The sequence below is a fragment of the Cupressus sempervirens genome, chromosome 1 (genome assembly GCF_028749045.1).
Source record: "Cupressus sempervirens isolate cs-2001-9-10 chromosome 1, ASM2874904v1, whole genome shotgun sequence".
Classification (NCBI taxonomy): domain Eukaryota; kingdom Viridiplantae; phylum Streptophyta; class Pinopsida; order Cupressales; family Cupressaceae; genus Cupressus; species Cupressus sempervirens.
This window is the reverse complement of record NC_143118.1, coordinates 696,609,004-696,630,809: the sequence shown is the minus strand read 5'-3', so window position 1 is coordinate 696,630,809 and position 21,806 is coordinate 696,609,004. Positions and strand designations below refer to the sequence as shown.

At 36.0% G+C, this 21,806-nt stretch overlaps 1 pseudogene; it reads right to left on the bottom strand.

The window, feature by feature from the left end:
• Positions 1-1,268: 1,268 nt before the first annotated feature.
• On the bottom strand, positions 1,269-12,537 carry LOC149579854 (putative disease resistance protein RGA3; annotated as a pseudogene).
• Positions 12,538-21,806: the final 9,269 nt, after the last annotated feature.

Sequence of the window (21,806 nt, the reverse complement as noted above, 5' to 3'; positions counted from 1 at the left end):
TAAGTAACAAATCTATTTACCAACAAACATCAAATGTTTCTTTTATTTGATTAGTCAGATAAGGATATATAGATTAGTACATTGTAGTTTTCTTAATAGCTTCTACCTAACATAAACAACAATGGTAAAAGCAATTCTCTTTATCAACATACAATCCAAATGGAAAAAAAAATAAGGACAAAAATCTAAGATTGCAATGTATAAGTAATAATAAAGTTGCACATGATACTGCCTACCACTACCCGACTCTTAAAGCAAGCCACTCCATTACTAAAACAAATGAATTGTAATGCTAAACTAGTAAGAAAATGATATATGTCAAGTGCACTGTTGTTTTTTAATAGTTCCTGCCTAACATAAACAATGGTAAGAGAAATCATCTTTATCAACATACAATTCAAATGAAGAAAAAAAACAAACAAAAATATATCATTGCAATGCATAAGTAATAATAAAGTTGCACATTATACTACCTACCACTACCAAACTCTTAGAGCAAGTCACTCCATTACTAAAATAATTGAATTGTAGTGCTAATCAGTAAGGAAATGATATACATCAAGTACATTGTTATTTTTTAATAGCTTCTACCTAACATAAAAAACAATGGTAAAAGAAATAATCTTTATCAACATACAATCCAAATGGGAAAAAAAATCAGACAAAAATCATTGTTATTTTTTAATAGCTTTTGTCTAACATAAACAACAATAGTAAAAGCAGCCACCTTTATCAACATATAATCCAAATGGGAAAAAAAAAAAAAAAAGACAAAAATCTAAGATTGCAATTTATTATTGAAAAATCAAAGGTAAATGACAACCTGCTACATGCCATTAATTTGTCTACTAAATAAACCAAGCATGCACAACTCTTAAATAAGGAATTCTAAACCTAATAGCTAGTTATAATTTTAAAATATAAAAGTCAAAAGAATACTAAATTAATTAGTCAATGAAATATCTTTTTTTAAAAATCTATATTTATGAATTAGTTAAATTATTTAAACCAAAACCAAAAGAATTTTGAAGTTATATCTAGTTATAATCATTTTAAAAGATAAAAGTCAAAAGAACATTGAATTAGTTAGTCAATGAAATATCTATAAATAAAAAAATCAATATTTACCGATTAGTTATAATTGTTTAAACCAAAACCAAAAGAATTCTGAATTAGTTGGTATAGATTTTTTGAAATAAAATTCTTGAATAAAATATCTAATATAATTATATCATATCTCAAATAGGTTTAATGAGCTTTATTAGAATCTAAGGATTATTAGCTTTGATTTTATTCCAATCTTCCCCGCCTTCCTCCAACCTCTTCTCTAGCTCACCACTCGCCTAAACCACCTCTATCGGCCTTAGTTTTCTCAACTGCTCCAATCCCTCTAGAATTTTCTTCACCCATGGACATTTGTTTATCCATAGTCCTTCCATGTTGGTGGAGTAATTTCTCCACCTACCTATTGTCAACAACTGTAGACAAATAGACCACTCATTTTCCATGTGTAGTTGTCCAAGCATCGGCCAACACACTAGCCTCACCATCCAGCATTAATTGTATTGCCAACTCTTTGCTACAACATTTAATATGTATTTTCTTATAAATAGAATAAGTTGGGCCTATGATTAGCAAAGCTCATTTTGGGTTTCTCATTGTGGATCATGAGTGGATAGGATGCTATAGCATTATAAGGATTTGTAATAGATTTTAGTTATGTATTAAGTGTTGTAGCACACCTTGATGTCTTTGTGTTTTGCTTATTGATTTGAATATTTATCATTGCATTCATGTTTGTCTTTGATCCACTCCATCCACCTCCTTCAAGTGGTATTAGAGCTAATGGGAGATGATCTTAGAGATTATGGAGAGGTTGATGAGTTTAGAATTGGTGAAGAGTGTTGTGGCATCGTGGCCCAATAGGCAATGGCATTTGAAGTTATCTTTTACAAGAATAAAGAGATCAACAAATCAAGAGACTATTATGAGAAACAAAGAAGCCATGAAAGAAGGAAGCCAAAGTTGAAGTGTGTTTGAGATAGCCTTGTGTGACATTGTCATTCATAGATTAGAAGCATGAGGAGCATATCTATACAAGCGGGAATGCCAGAGAATGCATACACATGGCATGGAAGATATTGATCATGGAAATGTTTATTATATCTATGTTTGATGTTATTGAATAGTTATTGAAGTTAGTTTTGGTTGACTGTAAGTGAAAGTAGGTTGGATTGCTGGGAGTTGGTTGTCATGATTTAAAGGTCTGTGTGTGTGTTGATTGGATAAAAGTGTTGAGATTGGAAGTGAGAATTTGTTTGTCTAATTGTGAAGGATATGATGTTTTTGATAGTGGTCATGTAATAGGAGTTGGTTGCATTGATATCCACCACCCAAGTGATGAAAATTGAATTAGTGAATATTTGTTAATGAGTTATTGTAAGGGGTGTATTATGTGTTGTACTTGACACCCTAGAGTTTGATTAAATGTATTGGTGAACCATGTATGTGAAAAAGATTCCTATAGAACTAGCGAGTACAGCGGCTAGGCACCCATGTATCTCAGTAGATGAATTTCTTTTTATATGGACTCAATAATTAGTTTGATGCAGGTCAAGAAGGAGAAAAGCCAAAGTGAGGATAATTTTCCCATCATGTGATTTTTTTGTAATCTGAAACCATTTGCAATGTTTCCACATCATGTGAGTTAGTGGTAATCTGAAACCATTTGTAATGTTTGGTGGTCTATTGTAAACACTATTATGTGAGGTTCGTTGTTAGCAGAAACCATTCAAATGAAAAGTTTTTTGGTCAGCTAGAAACCATTTACATTGGTTAGGGGTAAGTTGTAAAATCCGAAGTAATTATGACAAGGGAAAACAATATAAATGCAATAGCATTAGTGGAAGAAATTAAGGGGGAGTGTTGGTGGAGTAATTTCTCCACCTACCTGCTGTCAAAAACTACAGACAAACAGACCACTCATTTTCCATGTGCAGTCGTCCAAGCACCGGCCAACACACCAGCTTCACCGTCTAGCATTAATTGTATTGCCAACTCTTTGCTACAACATTTAATATGTATTTTCTTATAAATAGAATAAGTTGGGCCTGTGATCAGCTGAGCCCATTTTGGGTTTCTCATTGTGGATCGTGAGTGGATAGGATGTTGTAGCATTCTAAAGATTTGTAATAGATTTTAGTTATGTATTAAGTGCTGTAGTACAGCTTGATGTCTTTGTGTTTTGCTTATTGATTTGAATATTTATCATTACATTCATGTTTGCCTTTGATCCACTCCATCCACCTCCTACATTCCAGAAGTTGCATTTCGCCTTCCTCCAGTACCGGCAACTCCTCCAAGTGATAGAAGTTGATAATAAAGAGCCTAACAAGCTTAGGAAATCCCCCACGCTCGCCAAACCTCTTTGGCAATTCACTGCTTCTCCAATCACCTTTCAAAGCCAATCTTTGCAGGTTGGACATAGTTTGGAGCGATGGGTAATCACAACACTCGCTTAATAGTAAACCCGCAAGATTTCGCATACCACATGTCCAACTGGGCACTGAGAAACGGGTAAGAGAAAGCTCTCGGAGATCTTTCATGACACTCATCTTCGCAGGGAACGCTGGAAGTATATTGTAATTTTCCGTTGCTGAAGTATTATTCCTTACTGCAAGTATTCTCATTTTCACCAGCCGCTCAAGTATACCATTTTCTACGCAACTCAACCCACCCACATCTTCTAAAGAGATCGCCATTTCCTGAAGACTGATTAAATTGCCGACGTCTTTAACATTCAAGAATTCATTCTCCACAGTAGAGACTGGGATTTCATCTGATCTCAGAGTTCTTAGACTCCGGAGCATTGATATTCCCCTGGGCATGTGACTGTAAGCTTCTTCTGAACAACTTCTTATATCGAGATGGGAAAGAGTTGTGATCTCACCTATCCAGCGAGGTACTCGTTGCATGGCAGTGCATCCAGAAATGTCAAGATACTGAAGAGACTTGAGTCTTCTCACACAGTCGGGCAACTCCGTGATCCTTATTTGGGACAAATTCAAAAGCTTGAGAAGCTTCAATTTCCCAACACATGACGGCAGCGCAGAGATGGAAGTGCAGCTGAGGTCGAGTACCCGGAGTAATTTCAGATAATCAAACAAGTGTTCTGGAATAGCTTTGATATCTGGATTCTGAAATAGTGAAAGAGTGCGAAGAAATTGATGACGATGAACAGGTATTTCCGAAACTGCATCGTTGGTCATGCCTTTCTTACACAATAGTAACCAGCGGCAGCTTGTTTCTTGTAAGGGAAGATGGAATGCACACTTGTGTTCTTTACTTATATTAATGGCCAGATCATGCAACAAGTCATGCATGTTGTAACGGGCATCAACTGCTTTTACTTCCACCAAACAGAGACTAACAAGTTGGTGCAAGTAATCCAAGCCCATGTCCCACTGTTCTTTCTCATTTTCTTGTAGAATGAAACCTTCCGCTATCCAAAAATATATCAGAGAGTCTTGATATATACATTTGGGGTCCACGTTCCTATAAAAACATATCTGTGTGTCCTCGGGTAAGAAAGAAAAGGAAGCAAAACAGGATTTGAGGTGCGAGGGAGAGTCATAACTAAGCTTGAGGATTCGCATCGTGGAATCCTCTGCCCGTACTATATCTTTTAGTCGTCTCAGTTTCGACTCCCAGTACCCTAAGACCACAGAGCTTGACATTGATGCTGCAACTCTCTTGACAGTCAGTGGCAACTAAAATGTCCTTTTACTGATTTTTTATGATATTTTCAGTCTCAAATCAGAACTTTAAAATCAAACAACCAATATTACAAAGATCTGCCAATTTCTCAATAAAATCCAAATGGGGTATGTCCAAATTAGTGCCAAAAATTTCACAACTTCACAAATTATTAATAAATTTGAAAATGGACATTTTTACAGAAATTTCAGCAGCATAACAGCCTACAAAATGACATTTTTAGATTTGTATAGCCTTTACACAACAGCTCACAAATGTAAGGCAAAACTATGTTCAATCGGGCTCTCGAAATTAACACAAAAATGCCCGAAAATATCACAAAACACTCATAAACTATCTCAGAAGTTTAATCATGACTCAATACATATATTCAGCTCTATTTTAACATCATAAAGTCTGAAATACAGCAGCAAACCAAACTGATATGAAACACTCAACTGAAAACCCAAACTCAAACCAAAAACAACTCCGAAAACACCCAAATCGGCACTATTCAGCACAAAGGCAAACTCTGTATGAGCATGCACATGGAATGGCTTCAAACTCCCGTCTTTAGCCTTCTTAGAAATCTACAAACTCCCGTTCTTGGGTCTCCTTCTCCACAGGTTTGGCAGCCTCTGAAGAACAACAAGAAAATTAGCAAGAATCAAGATGTAGAATGAGCTCAAAATGCCTCCAAACCCCTTTTAAAGAGGGCATAACCCTAACTCACGTCCAAGAGGGGCTAATAAAATATAATTTAATAATAATTTTTATTTATTAATCCATTGATTTCCAAATATTAGCCCCTTTTTTCGAAATTTCACCTTTTTGGAGCCTGCCTGTCTTAACAAAGTTTTTTTTTTTTTTAATTATTTGAATAGGGGACATGACAAGTCCTCCCCTCCCAAATATTGCTTGTCCTCAGGCAATGAAGGTTGGAATTCTCAAGAATATGTGCTCCTTCCCAAGTTGCATCCTCTAGTGGTAATCCTTTCCATTTGACCAAATGCTCTATGATGCTCCTATTTCTCAACCTTTTCTCTTTTGTATCAAAAATCTCTTCTGGTATCAAAACTAATTTCCCTTCATCATCAAGAGGTGGTAATTCTATAGATACTATGGTTTGCTGGCCTAGAACCTTCTTTAAGCAAGATACATGAAAAATATTATGTATTTTGCTGTTTGGTGGGAGCTTCAATTCATAAGCTACCTCTCCTACCTTCTTGATGATTTTATAAGGCCCATAGAACTTTGGCTTGAGTTTCTCTGCCCCACTTCTCTTCAAGGTGCTTTGCTTATATGGCTGCAACCTAACAAATACCAAATCTCCCACCTCAAAAGATCTTTCAATCCTTTTCCTGTCAAGCATATATCTTTTGTTGGTTTTGTGCATGTTGTAGATTATCCTTGAGGGACCTTATTATGTCTTGACTTTGCTTGATGAAATCACTTGCTGCGGGTACTCTGCTATCGGAAAGTATTAGATCAACAAAGGAAAGGGAATCATAACCATAAAGAGCATGAAAAGGAGGCATACCAATAGACATGTGATGAGATGTATTGTAACAATACTCCCCTAAGTGTAACCATTTCACCCAAGCATGTTGTTGATTTGAAACATAGTTCCTCAAATATCCTTCTATCCATTTATTAACTATCTCTGTTTGTCCATCTGTTTGAGGGTGATAGCTAGTACTGGGAGTGAGTTCAGTTCCTGCCAAATGAAAGAGCTCCTTCCAAAAAGAGCTGAGGAATCTACTGTCCCGGTCACTAACAATGTTTCTAGGCAAACCATGTAATCTAAAAATTTCTTTGAAGAACAATTCGGCCACTTGTGATGCCTTGAAATCAGATGTGATAGGAAAGAAATGTGCATACTTAGTTAGTCTATCTACCACCACATATATGCAATCCTTACCTTGAACTTTGGGCAACCCAGTGATGAAATCCATGAAAATACTTTCCCATTTTTGTTCGGGAATAGGAAGTGGCTGCAACAACCTTGCAGGAAAATTTTGCTCACTCTTGCTTTGTTGGCATACCATACATTTTTTAATGTGTTTAAGGACATCCTCCTTCATACCCTTCCATGAAAACCGCTCTCGAATTTGCCTGTATGTCTTGAAGTATCCCTGGTGACCAACCAAAGGTGTTTCATGAAAGGCCCTCAATATCCTCTCCTTAGTTTTTGACCCTGGCACTAAGAAGATCCTGTTCTTGTAATAAATCAATTCATCAACAACCTTGTACCTGTTATCATCCACTAACTTATCCAAAATCTTGGTGGCAAATGAATCTTTAGCATACTCTAAAATTATGGAGACTTTCCAATTAGCAGAGATAGATGATAAGGAACACAAAGTGGGCTTTCTTGAGAGAGCATCAGCAACCACATTATTCTTTCCTTTCATGTATTCAATATCAAAATCATAAGCTTGCAATTTGCTTACCCATTTTTGTTGACGATCATTCAAATCCCTTTGGTTCAAGAAGAACCTGAGGCTATTATAGTCTGTCTTTACAATGAATCTCTCACATACCAAATATTGTCTAAACTTATGAAGTGCATGCATGATTGCCAACATTTCCTTATCATAGATGGAGTACCCTTTCTCTGATTGATTTAATTTTCGACTCTCAAATGCTATTGGATGTCCCCTTTGAGTTAGGACAGCCCCTATACCTTCTCCCGAAGCATCACATTCAACAACAAAAGGTAAAGAGAAATCTGGAATTGCAAGCACAGGGCATGAACTCATTACCTCCTTAAGCTTATCAAATGTTTTTTGTGCCTCTTCTGTCCAAAAAAAAGCTCCTTTCTTTGTCAAATCAGTCAAGGGGGCAGCAAGCTGAGAAAATCCCTTGGCAAATCTCCTATAGTAGCTACACAACCCGAAGAAACCTCTCAACTGTGTAAGATTAGTGGGTGGAGGCCAATCCAAAATTGCCTAGATTTTTTGTTGATCAACCTATACTCCTTTAGAGCTTATAATATGTCCCAAATATAGGATCTCTGTCAAACCAAACTCACATTTAGATAGCTTAGCATAGAAGGATTGCTGCTCCAAGATTCCCAAAACAGTGTCTATGTGCTTTAGATGCTCTTCCCATGTTTTACTGTATATCAAGATATCATCAAAAAATACCAAAACAAATTTTCGAAGATGCTGACTGAATACCTTATTCATACAAGATTGGAATGTTGCAGGTGCATTAGTGAGTCCAAATGGCATAACAACAAATTCAAAGTGCCCATAGTGACATCTGAAAGCAGTCTTTTCCACATCTTCACTCCTCATTCGGATTTGATGGTAGCCTGATCTTAAGTCAATTTTTGATAAGTATACAGCACCATGTAACTCATCAATGACTTCATCTATGCGTGGTATGGGATACCTATTTTTTATGGTCTTCTTGTTTAGAGCCCTGTAGTCTATACACATTCTCATTGTACCATCTTTTTCTTGACAAGTACCATAGATGATGCAAATGGACTAGAGCTAGGCCTTATGAATCCCATGTCCAGGAGTTCTTTAATAGTTTTTTCAATTTCTTCCTTATAACCTCTTGGATGGCGGTATGGGGTTGTTATAACTGGTTTGGCACCCTGTTCTAACTCTATAACATGCTCAAAACCTCTATCTAGTGGTAATCTTGGAGGCAAATCATTGAAAACTATACTATGCTTATCAAGAATATTTTGAATTTCAAAATGGAAATTACCTTGATTCTTTGGAGAGCTTGTTGGTTGGATTATGACTCCTGCTGCCCATGTTACTTGTCCTCTTCGAAAAGTCCTCTCCATCCTCTTTGCAGAGATCGCCTTAGGTGCTCCATTCGATAACCCTCTCAATATGACTTCTTTCCCATTGGAATGAAATTTAAACTCCATAGTTTGATGGTTCATGTAATAGCTTCCGATAGAGTGCAACCATTGAACACCCAATACAAGATCTGTCTCCCCAATACCAACCACATAGAAGTCATCACATAACTCATAATCTCCTAAGGTCATCTTGAGTTGTTTCACCACCCGTGTGCAAGGCATAGTGAATCCATCAGCTACAGTAACATTGAATCCCTCAAAATCTTCTGCTTTAAGCCCTCTTTTCATGACAAATCCCTCATCAATAAAATTGTGAGTTGCCCCACTATCAAGAAGAACAGTCAACCTTTGCCCTGCTAGTACCCCTCGAATTAGGAAGGGATGGTATCTTGGGACTCCTGATAATGCTGCTAAAGTGCCATCCTTGCTAATTTTTTTTACTTTCTCTTCTTCTACCTCCTCCTTAGTATCATGAAATTCCTCATGCTCATCTGAATCAGATTCTGAAGCAACTTCAATATAGTGCACTTGACCTTTCCCCAAACATCTGTGTCCTGGAACCCATGGTTCTCTACAAGTAAAACAAAGCTTTTTCCTTCGTAATTCACTCCTAGTCTCTTCATCTACCTTCTTTTTTGTCACATTTGTCACATCTTTTGGTGGTAGTGTTGGGAAAGTGTTTTTCTGAAAATTTTCCTTATGTTGCCAAAGATTTGGGGGTTTTTGATTAGTGATTGATTTCATAGGCACGCAAGTTTCAAGTTGCAAGCTTCTTTTGATAGCTTCCTGTAAGGTTGAGGGTGAGAAAGCCTTAACCAAACCCTTAACAGAATCTTCTAAACCATCAAAAAAAAGATAAATGATCCTCTTTTCACTCATATCAGGTATCATAACAGCCACTTTTTGAAATTCTTCTATATACTCATTAACTGATTTGGTTTGCTTCAACTTTGACAATTCTTTAAAGTACTCTTCATCATCCTTGAGGTCAAATCTATCTATCACTCTTTGACTGAAATCTTCAAATGTAGTTACCTGATCGTGACCTTGAGTAGTCATTCCATGATACCACCATTCATAAGCTGCATCTTCCAAGTGTAGACTTGCAAATTGAATAGTATCACTCTCTTTCATGGGGTTAAGTGTGAAGAAAGTTTGTAATTTTTGTAGCCATGCTCTAGCTAAAATTTTATTTGTTCCATCAAAAGTAGGTGCTATAAACTTGCTTATTTTATTTTTGAGCTCTCTTCCACTTGTGTCATACTCCCTCCTGTTCTCTTTCTTGGGCATCAAAGCGTTCATCATATCCACATATTCTCTAAAAGGAACTGAACTACGAAAGTCATCATCTAAGCCATTGTAAGTAGCTCTTAATGTAATCAAATTACCTGTAACCTCTTCCACTGGATTAATGGCTGGATTTGGTACTGGTGGCTCATCTGCAGGCAAGAAAATAGATTTGGTTGATTTAGATGGTGTGGATCTCCCATTTCTTGGCTCCTCTGAAGTGCTCCCTTTCTCATTAATAGATGAAATTCCTTGTAATTTTTCTGTCAATATTCGCAAAGCCTCTCTAGTTTTCGCCAAACCATCCACTGTTTGCTTCTGAGTATTTTGGATGTCTTGGAAGAATTTCTTTGCCATCTCATCTGGATCAGCCATACTTTTTTCTTCCTTGGATTTTGTACTTTTGCTTTCAACTGGGGGTTTGATCAAAAAAAATTTATTCTTTTCTCGCTGCAAATATCTTTTTTCTCTTTCACTTAGTTGCATGCAATCATAAAATATGACATGCAAGATCTGGGTAGTTATCAAAACTTGACATGCAAGATCTGGGTAGTTGTTAAAACTGACATGCAACTTCTACAAACCCTCAGGCTGGCAAGATCACGGCTCTGATACCACTGAAATGTCCCTTTACTGATTTTTTATGATATTTCCAGCCTCAAATCAGAACTTTAAAATCAAACAACCAATATTACAAAGATCTGCCAATTTTTCAATAAAACCCAAATCGGGTATGTCCAAATTAGTGCCAAAAACTTCACAACTTCACAAATTATTAATAAATCTGAAAATAGACATTTTTACAGAAATTTCAGCAGCATAACAGCCTACAAAATGACATTTTCAGATTTGTATAGCCTTTACACAACAGCTCACAAATCTAGGGCAAAACTATGCTCAATCGGGCTCCCCAAATTAACACAAAAATGTCCGGAAACACCACAAAACACTCATAAACTATCTCAGAAGTTTAATCACAACCCAATACATATATTCAGCTCTATTTTAACATCATAAAGTCTGAAATACAGCAGCAAACCAAACTGATATGAAACACTCAACTGAAAATCCAAACTCAAACCAAAAACAACCCCGAAAACACCCAAATCGGCACTATTCAACACAAAGGCAAACTCTGTATGAGCATGCACATGGAATGGCTTCAAACTCCCATCCTTAGCCTTTCTAGAAACCTGCAAACTCTCATTCTTGGGTCTCCTTCTCCACAGGTTTGGCAGCCTCTGAAGAACAGCAAGAAAATTAGCAAGAATCAAGATGTAGAATGAGTCCAAAATGCCTCCAAACCCCTTTTAAAGAGGGCATAACCCTAACTCACGTCCAAGAGGGGTTAATAAAATATAATTTAATAGTAATTTTTATTTATTAGTCCATTGGTTTCCAAAGATTAGCCCCTTTTTCCAAAATTTCACCTTTTTGGAGCCTGCCTGCCTTAACAAAATTTTTTTTTTTTTTAATTATTTGAATAGGAGACATGACAGCAACCCCCCACATTTGTCTATAATTTGATGAGCCAAATCAACCAGGTACTTGGGTGGCCTATTTTCCTCAGTATAAGAGAAAGCAAAGAGGCAAAACAACTTCCAACTCTCCTCCTCTGAGAGATGTTGCATAACATAGATATGAGCTCTAATGTCTCTAGCAACATCTCTGCTTCTGGTGGTAACCACAATTTCACATCGACTGTTATGGGCAGTAGGAAGACCAAGCCTTTGTCTGATGTTACCTTCTACACTACCTCTCCACACATCATCTAAAACAATCAAGCACCTCCTACCCACTAAATGCCCATGAATCAAATCAGCTACTAGCACCTCGCTTATATTACCATCGATTTCCAAATTAATCTGCTTGGCAAGGTCATATTGTAAAGTTTTAACCGTACAAGTCTGTGATACAGAAATCCAACATCCAGGCAGAATGCTCATACCTTCCTTTATTTCCGTTGTAGACACTCTGGACAAGGAATGATTTTCCCAACCCGCCCATACCCACAACGGCAACAACGCCGACTTCATCCTGCTCCAACAATCTCACTACTTCCTCCGCCTTCTCCTCCATACCCATTGATCGTACATCTGCCTCCAAGATTGCACCTCCTCTTCTCAAATGGGCTCCTCTTAATTCTGATGTACCACTTGTTGAGGGCTGATCTAAACGAGGCAACTCATGAAATAGATTCAGCTCATGTCCATCCTGAATTAAAGATTTAACCCTATCTTTGAGATTTTTAATCCTCTTTCCCATTTTATGCTTGAAGATCAACTGACCACAACCGAGCACACACACTTGGTTGGTATTTCTATACAAGTGCTCAACGCCACACTCATCAATAATATCTTGTGCATCGAAAGCAATATCTCTCACATCTTCCAACCATGATTTCACAAAGACTTTCCTCACATTTCGGTCATCCGAATCTTGTAGAGCAGCAGATAAAAGGCTGAATTTCTTCTACAGCCATTTGAAGTCCTCTCTGAAGTAGAACAGCAGCGAAGCCTCATTCAACGCTTGTTGCACCGCAAGGTTGCCAAGCTCTCCAACCACGCCTTGGGCAACTGCAATAGCAAGGCCTGAAGCCATCTCCGATTTCTTACGAACTTGGGCAACGGATTTAGACAAGAGAGTTGAATAGTAATGTAACTCTAAACTTGGTTGAATGTTGAATGTGAGTATAGCAACCTCAGAATTCTCTAAATTTGTATAAAAAGAGGAAGATTCTAGTCCATTTCCAAAGTTTGTGGTTTAATATATTTGTGTTCCTTGTTGCAGTGTAGTAGATATAAAACTTTGTATTTTATGTATTTTGTTGACTTCCCTTTACCTACTAATTTGGTTCGGTAGGATGAATGGAAATTGTTATATATTTAGTCCTCTCCTATGATGCGATGAGCACGATGAGCTGAATAGACGGTGGAGTGTGAATTGAAAGATCTCATATATTTTTTCATTTCGTTTGGCACTATGAGCACGATGAGTTGAATTGACCCAGTCCACATTAAAATAAATTGAATGCCTACATCTCCAGCTCACCTCCACCTCATCTTCGAGAAAGAAAGAATAAAATGTAATAATTTAAAAGTTTAAAGTTACTCTTTCATCATGTGTGTATTTCTAATGTTCATAATCTTTGATTTGGTTGTCTAGGGGAAGAGATCTAGTAGTCATGTATATTTGACTTGTATATATTTTTATAAATATGTTTTTTTTTTTTTTTTTTTTAAATTAAAAAATACAAAGTTAATTCTTTCATTATGTACGTATTTCTAATGTTGATAATATTTGACTTGGTTGTCTAGGGGAAGAGATCTAGTAGCCATATATATTTGACTTGTATGTATTTTTATAAATAGTTTTTTTTTTTTTTTTTTTTTTTTTTTTTCTTTTTTTTTTTTTGTATATAATTTAAAAGTGGTCAAATCAGTCAAGTTGCCAATAGAATCAAAAATGCTTCCATACAAATGATTGGAATGCAGATCGAGGGTCTGTAAGAAGCGGGGAAAACTGATTCCGCTAGAGATACATTCTATGGAGAGTCTATAAGAAGTCATAACCACCCACGAGGTGATACATTCTATGGATAAATCTAAAAACCCAGGTATAGCAATTAAACTAGATATATCTAAAGCCTATGATAAGGTTAGACATGACTTCTTGTTTGTTATTCTTATCAAACTTGGCTTTAATGAGAAGGTTCTAAAAATTATAAAGAATGTTGTGACTTCAGTTACTTTCTCAGTGTTTGTTAATGATGCCCTGGGAAACTTCTTCTCTTCCTCTCAAAGCCTTTGTCAAGGTGACCCCCTATCTCTTTATTTTTGTTGCGAAAGTATTAAGAAAAAATCTAGTCTCTTTATCTATTTCTAGCATAATTAAGGGCATCAAGTGTGCATCACAGTGCCTCCGTCAAGTCTTACAGTAGTTTGTGGATGATACTTTCCTATTTGGCATATCCTCCATCCATGAAGCCATAGAATGGAAAACCACCCTAAATAGGTATGCATTAGTCTCTAGCCAATATATAAACTACCAAAAAAGTAATTTTTTTTTTTTTTGACACTTGTAATAGTTTGTGAGAAAGGGTTATGGGTATCCTTGGATGCTAGGAAGTGACCCTCCCAAACACTTAGCCTCCCTACAAGGCATCCCAGTGTATTTCCTATCTATTTTCAAACTTCCAAGCAGATTCAAAGACATGATTGAGAAAATTCAGTGTAATTTTCTGTGGTCCAGAACTGAAGAAATGGCTAGAATGAGATTGGTTAGTTAGGAGAAAGTTTGCAAACCTAAAGATCATGGAGGATTGAATTTAAGAAGAATTGGACACTTGAACAAGGCCCTATAAACCAAAATTGGCTAGAAGCTGGTAAATTCCTAGGGCAGTTGGAGTAACAATATAATGGAAAAATACTTTGGGGGATTGTCTTCCCACCAATTTACATGGGCACGGGCTCTATCCCAAGGTTCTAAGATTTAGAACAATATTTTTAACAGCCGAAAGATCCTAAGAAAGGTGTGTTACTAGATCATGGGGAATGGTAATTCAATTGACTTCTAGGAAGATCAATGGATCCACGATGACCCCCTCAGGAAAACTAAATTTTCTCCTCTGCGTGAGATGTGCACTAGAATGTATGGCCCTCAAACTTGACACTTTATCACCCTTGAAAGACAATGGATTACTTTCCAAAATATTTGGCTAAGGGAATTGAGTTTACTTCAGAACTTGTAGGATCTCGTACACACCTATAGTATTCCCCTCATCTCGGTTGAGGACTCCTTGGTTTGGAAAAGGGGGAGATCACTATCAAGTCTACTTATCTTTGTAGTCTAGCGGGGGAGGGGCATAGGAAGATTGGCAAAATGATTGGAACCCTTAGATACTACCAAAAATAAACTTATATTGGGGGTCTGCTCTACATGGGTCGATCCTCACTATTGACAACCTTCAGCATCAAGGTTGCCAACTTTCCAACTATTGTATTTTATGCCTCGAAGATGTTAAATCTATTTCACACCTCCGCACCCACTACCCCTTTTCCATGGATGTCTACAGTGAGGTTCTTGCTATATGGGGGGGTCAATTGGTTTATGGATGATGAGTTGAAGCAATTTGTCCACTAGGATGGTCTCGCTACCTACCCTTACCTCTAAAACCTATGGTTTATTCTCCCATCATATGTCTCATGGGAAATCTGGAAGGAGAGGAACAACAGGATTTTCAAGGAACAAGCCACCACTAGCTTGGGGGTGACTTAATAAGTTATCAAGCTACTAAAATAATGCAACAGGATCTGGCACTAGAAACCCCACCCCCCCACCCCCGCCCCATCTCCCGAGTGAAATTGATATGAATTGCACCTTGGCTTGGAGTGTAGCCCCTATGGTGGCATAGTTTGACAATTCCAAAATTTGGGCAAGGAGATAGTTTGGCACCCCCTCCCCCAAGTCCTAGATCAAGCTAAATTTCAATGGGTTGGCCTTGATGGCCAACACGACTACAGGGGTATCCTTCAAAATAGCATGGGAGTTTTGGTGGCTACTTATTCGGGTAACAATTGTGGAGGCTCTAATAATAAAACTGAGGCACTTGTGCTTCTCTAGGGTCTGAGAATTGTGAGAGTTTGGGGAGTCACTAATTTGGTCATAGAGGGGTACTCTATGCTAATCATCAAGGTCACTAAGGGAGAGAGAAAACCCAATTGGCCAATTAAAATCATAATCAATGAAATACAAAGGATGATGGAATATTATCACGATATCCATGTGGCACATATATACAGGGAAGGAAATAGTATGGCAGATGACCTTGCCAAAATTAGTCATAGTGTCACACAGTTAGCAGAATCAGATGATGTTAGTTTGTTGTCATCATTAACTCATGTTGTGATGGAAAGGGAGTGCACCTTCAATAATGAAACGTGAATTATCAAACTAGGTGGTAGGTCTTCTTTTTTACACGTGGTCACAGGAATGTGGCACTTCGTAAAGGGTTTTCTTGGGACTCTTGGATGTTGATTAACATCTATGACAATTATGTCCTAACTACCATGAATACTAATCACTTTTGTAAAAGAACATAGAGGCGGGATTTGGCAAGATTTAAAAAACAATCTTGTAATGATCATAAAGATAGGTTTGTTAATTTCCACAATTGGTATAGCTGGCAATTATCATTTGCAAATGGAAAGGGTTTACCCACACGTATTGTGTTGGGAGATTTTTTTCTTTTTGGGAAACATTGTGGATTCATGATGACTATGCATTGCCTTTTTGTTTTCTCCATTGTCACCTTGCATATTATATTTTGTAACTACAAAACCTAGTGCAAGGATATGTCATTAGAAGAGTTGGTTGTGGATCTGGGCAAAGACATGAGCACTAGCAACTGTATTAAATTAGTAGGTGTGGAGGAATGTATTAGTAGTAAGGAAGCAGTGATGGTCTACTTATAGGAGGGAGGCCTTATACCTTATATGGAGGGCATGGTTAAACACAATGAGGTCATCTCGATGTGAATCTTTTAAACCTGGAACGATAGAAAAGTTACTATTGAGGGCATGAGCTTTTAAATTTCTAAAGTAAGCATTGCAAGGGTGGGAGATTTTTTGTTGGATGGTAAGAAATGGCAGAGGAAAGCTAAGGTCAAAAATCCAAGGAGGAACTGAAGAGATTGTGTGGTGGGTTTGTGTGGGTTGCCCTACCTAAGCCATGGGATGTCATCTACTACGTGATTATTAGATACATTACCTTGGAGAACTACTACCAGGTACTTTATTATTATCACTTTCCTATCCTGAATCATTTTAGAAATCATGACCTTATCTCCTTTCTATTCTTGTTAATGTATTCATTGGAGGATTGCACTTGTAAGGCTAGAAGGAAACACAAGGACTGGAAACCCTTCTACCTTATCCACTACAGCCTCATGAATAAACTTTTCATCCAACACCTAGTTTAGAAACCCCCTCTCACAATTAACCCCTGGCCTCTATCACCCCTCAGACTTCCTTGGACCCCAACCCTAGCTCTACTCTTAAGAGGTACAAGAAATCCCATGCTACCAAGGTCAAAATTATCCTTGAGGTTAAAGTTAGCATTATTGAGTCAGATTCAAACACTAAGAAGGGCAAGCAGGGTGCTAGGACAACTAGCAAGTGTCTTCAACTTGAGAAATTTAGGATCCCCCCCTTCCCCCCAAAGAAAGACTCCAACTTTGTATCCTCAGATAGTGAAGAGAAACCTACTAAAAAGAAAAGACTCCACTAGGATATTAAACCTACCCTAGTTGTTTCATCCCATCCCATTCTTTGATACCTTGGAAACTACCTTGGTTCGTAGTGGAGGGGAAGACATCACCTCTCCTAGGAAGGAAACCCCCAAGGGAATTGGGAAGAAAGGTAAACATAGCCACACTAAGATGCCGATGGAGAGGCTTGAGAACACCATGAGGGACCTAGCAGATAACCATACTGCTATCTACCATAGATCTAAAACCTTGGTTGGGTTCTCCACCAAGGTAATGCACTTTGCAACCACAATCCTCTACTTCCTACAATCTTACAAAGAGGAAAAGGACCTTGGAAAGACAACTAATACAACTTGTTCCATTTATGGGTTCCTAGCGGAGGACTGGCCAAAAACCATCCTAGACAAACCAATGAAAGTAGAGGAGGACAATGCGGCAAGGGAAGCACCTGAGGAGTAGAAGAATGGTAACTAAGAGAAGGAAGAGGGCATCTAGATCAAGCTCTATTGTGTTTTATAGCTATTTTTATGATTATTTTTATGAACTTTACAACCCATAGGGTTTTTTGCACTATGTCGATTACTTGGACCAATAGCAGCAATGTTTTTAAATGTTGAGATAGTTTATTATTAATTTTCTTATGCATATTAGTTTAAGGATTGTAGCTAATGACAATTTGGTCCTAAACATATTATGGTTTTTTATGTTTAAAGTTGGTACAAGTTAGATAACTAGGAGGTAACCTCCAGCTAAATTCTCAGCCTTTTTGTACTTTGGGGCCAGCCCCCCATTTTTTTGGCTACTATCACCTACTTCAAAAACTTTCTCTAACATTTCCCTACTTAATTCAAGTCACCTATTAGTTTATGTATACTTCTGCTTTCTTACTTTACGTAGTACTCATCCCTATATGTGTTTCTTTGTATCACTTTTGAGTCTTAGATCTCATATAAGACTTAGCCACTTCTGATCAAGTTATTTGACATCTATTCTTGTAGAATTTAGGGCCTAAAAGAAAACACTAAGACACTATTTCCTAAATATTTATTTATTAAGCAATATTTATGCAACTTTCATTTCCAAACTAGGAGCTAATGTCTTAAGCTTTATAAATCAAATGGATCTACTTAAAATGCAATAAAGATACCTTAAATAGATTTTAACCATTAGTTATACATATTTACTAAATCTAATTATTTTATCATTAATTTGACAGCATTATAAAGAGTACATGATTAGTTTATTCATCATACATATTATCATTATCACCTTCTAAATACACAAAAATATACAATGCCATGACCTCAAATTACTTCATTGATCTTTCTGAAATAATACAATATGTTGATAAATCCCTTCATTTCTCTTAGACATGCCCTTTGCCCTTTTTACATATATTTTCAAATCATGATACATATACATATGAACTTGTACTTTCTTCAAGAGTTAATACTATAATATCACATAGTTTTATTCAAAGGAAATTTTGAATAAGAAATAATCTCCAATAGCTACTTAGCAAGCATCCACATAAAGCCATCCATAAGAACTTGTATAGTACCTGAAAATATTTTACCACCCAACTACGTGGAGCCAAAAATGGTCATATCACTCAAGCTAGGAGATAAGACCATGATCCATATAGGATCTAAGGTAATCTAAGGCATATACTACAAAATCAAAGTACAAATGTATCATAAGGCCACACAAAAACATAACGCCCAAAATTAAATGACAAAAAAAATGGACAGTCAAATTCAAAAGTAGATTTAGGGGTTCAACCACATCTAGGTGAGTTTCATTGTACATTCCTATAGTGTTGCAATCCTTCCCTTGAGTTAAATCCAATCCTACTACATAAAATGTGTTCTCCCTAAGTACTCCAATAAGATATATATTGTCCAATAGTGTTGGGATCATTCTCCTGAGTCAAAGATGACCCTACCTCATAGAAGATCTCCTCTTAGAAGATCTCCTCTCTAAATACTCCAACAATACATCCTTATTATCTAAATTAATGTAAATTCCCAAACCCTCATAGCCCATTAATTTTATTAATGTTTCCACTTGACTTTAAAAACTCACATATAAAGCCAACCTACATAGGTCCCTAGTCTCTAACACATAGAACCCTATGGCGACCAATTCTAGGCATGTCTATAACTTATTAAATATTTAAAAATATATTTCACACAAAAAAAATATTCTAATAACTATTGTTTCTAAATTTTATGTAAGATTTTTTACATCCCCAACTATTATAATTTAAGAATGTGAGTATAGATTTAAGTAGGAGTTTATTAGAGGAACTAGAGAAGTCATTCATGGGTTAATACTTATTTTTGTCGAGAAAAATTGTAATATAACTATCATTATTAAATAATCAAAATGAGAGATAGATTTTGGACAAAAAAGCATAGTTGCACCATGACCTTAAGAATTGTGTGTGAAGTTGATGATTAGAGAGAGACAGAGAGAGAGAGAGAGAGAGAGAGAGAGAGAGAGAGAGAGAGAGAGAGAGAGAGAGAGAGAGAGATGCATATGGAGATAAAACATGATGTGTGTGTGTGTGTGTGTGTGTGTGTGTGTGTGTGTGTGTGTGTGTGTGTGTGTGTGTGTGTGTGTGTGTGTGTGTGTGTGTGTGTGTGTAAAGAGATAGAGAGAGGGGGGGAGTTATATAGGAGCAGAGCAAGACAAGGAAATAAGGATATGCCAAAAAAGATATGCATGGACGAAGAAAGGATGGACAAATAATTAGAGATTGTTGATTGATGGATCAAAATTGAAAGTCAAAGTAGGAGATAGTTATGACAAGATAGATAAAGAGGAAGAAGTAGGAGGGAAAAAAAAGGAAAGGAGCTTGGGGGGGGGGGGGTAGCAAAATGAAGAGATATAATGATTAAGATAAATGAGGGGATAGATAGATAATAGATAAATAGATCTAGATAGATAGTATAAGATTAATAGATATAAATATAGATTATATAGGTAGGGATAGGGAGATGGATAAGGGGAGCAACAATCGACTAAAATATCTTAATGGTTTATCTATTCAACTCACTTTTACTTTTGATAAGTATCTAAACTAAAAAATAATCCATATATAATTATGCAAAATACACCAAAAACTTGTCTAAATCAATTGACACTTGAACCATAATGTAATTATCTAGTACGTATAGATCACAATAATGAAATTAGTGTATAATGAAACATATTACAAGAAAACCTTCTACATCATCAATATGAAGAGGTCATTTAATCTATCTAACACTATTGATGTAACCCTTACACCCTTCAAAGGTGCAAGTGCTAGTGATAAAATAAATAACATATATATCAGAGATTACAAAGGGATCATTTTGTGCACTATTCTTGTAAATTTTGCATTTTACCATAAAGAGAATCAATACTTTCTCGTGCTTTGTCGCTACTTCCTTTTCAAAATTACTTCATATAGTCAGATCCATGCTTTGAAGTGTTCTCAGAATGCTTATTTTGTCTTCATATTTATTTTATGAAAAGGACCAAAATCCTTGTATCCTCGTGATTCGAAAAGAATCAATTTTCAAACTTGAATTCATTTCCTTATTTGAGTTTTACTTCTAAGTACAAAGTAGGCACCAAACTAAGTTTTCTTGAATTTAGTTAAACATTCTTTTTCATTTTCTTTTTTAATTTGAAATGAAAGGCTTAACCTTAAACATCAAATATTTCTATTATTTGATTAGTTAGATAAGGATATATAGATTAGTACATTGTTATTTTTCGATAGCTTATACCTAACATAAAAAACAGTCGTAAAAGAAATCATCTTTATCAACATATAATCCAAATGGCAAAAAAAAACTGGACAGAAATTTAAAATTGCAATGTATGAGTAATAATAAAGTTGCACATTATACTGCCTACCACTACCCAACTCTTAAAGCAAGCCACTCCATTACTAAAACAAATGAATTGTAATGCTAAACCAATAAGAAAATGATATATGTCAAGTACATTGATGTTTTTTAATAGCTTCTACCTAATGTAAACAACAATGGTAAGAGCAATCGTCTTTATCAACATACAATTCAAATGAAGAAAAAAATGGACAAAAATCTATAATTGCAATGTATAAATAATAATAAAGTTGCACATTATACTACCTACCACTACCAAACTCTTAAAGCAAGCCACTCCATTACTAAAACAAATAAAATGTAATGCTAAATCAGTAAGCAAATGATATATGCCAAGTACATTGTTATTTTTTAATAGCTTCTACCTAATATAAACAACAATGGTAAAAGCAATCATCTTTATCAACATACAATCCAAATCGAAAAAAATTAGACAAAAATCTAAGATTGCAATGTATAAATGAAAAATTAAAGGTAAATGACACCCTGCTGTGTGCCATCAATTTGTCTACTAAATAAACCAAGCACGCACAACTCTTAAATAACGAATTCTAAACCTAATATCTAGTTATAATTTTAAAAGATAAAAGTCAAAAGAATACTAAATTAGTTAGTCAATGAAATATTTTTAAAAAATAAAAAATCTACATTTAGCAATTAGTTATAATTGTTTAAACCAAAACCAAAAGAATTCTGAATTAATTGCTATAAATTTTTGAAATAAATTTTTTGAATAAAATATCTAATATAATTATAGTATATC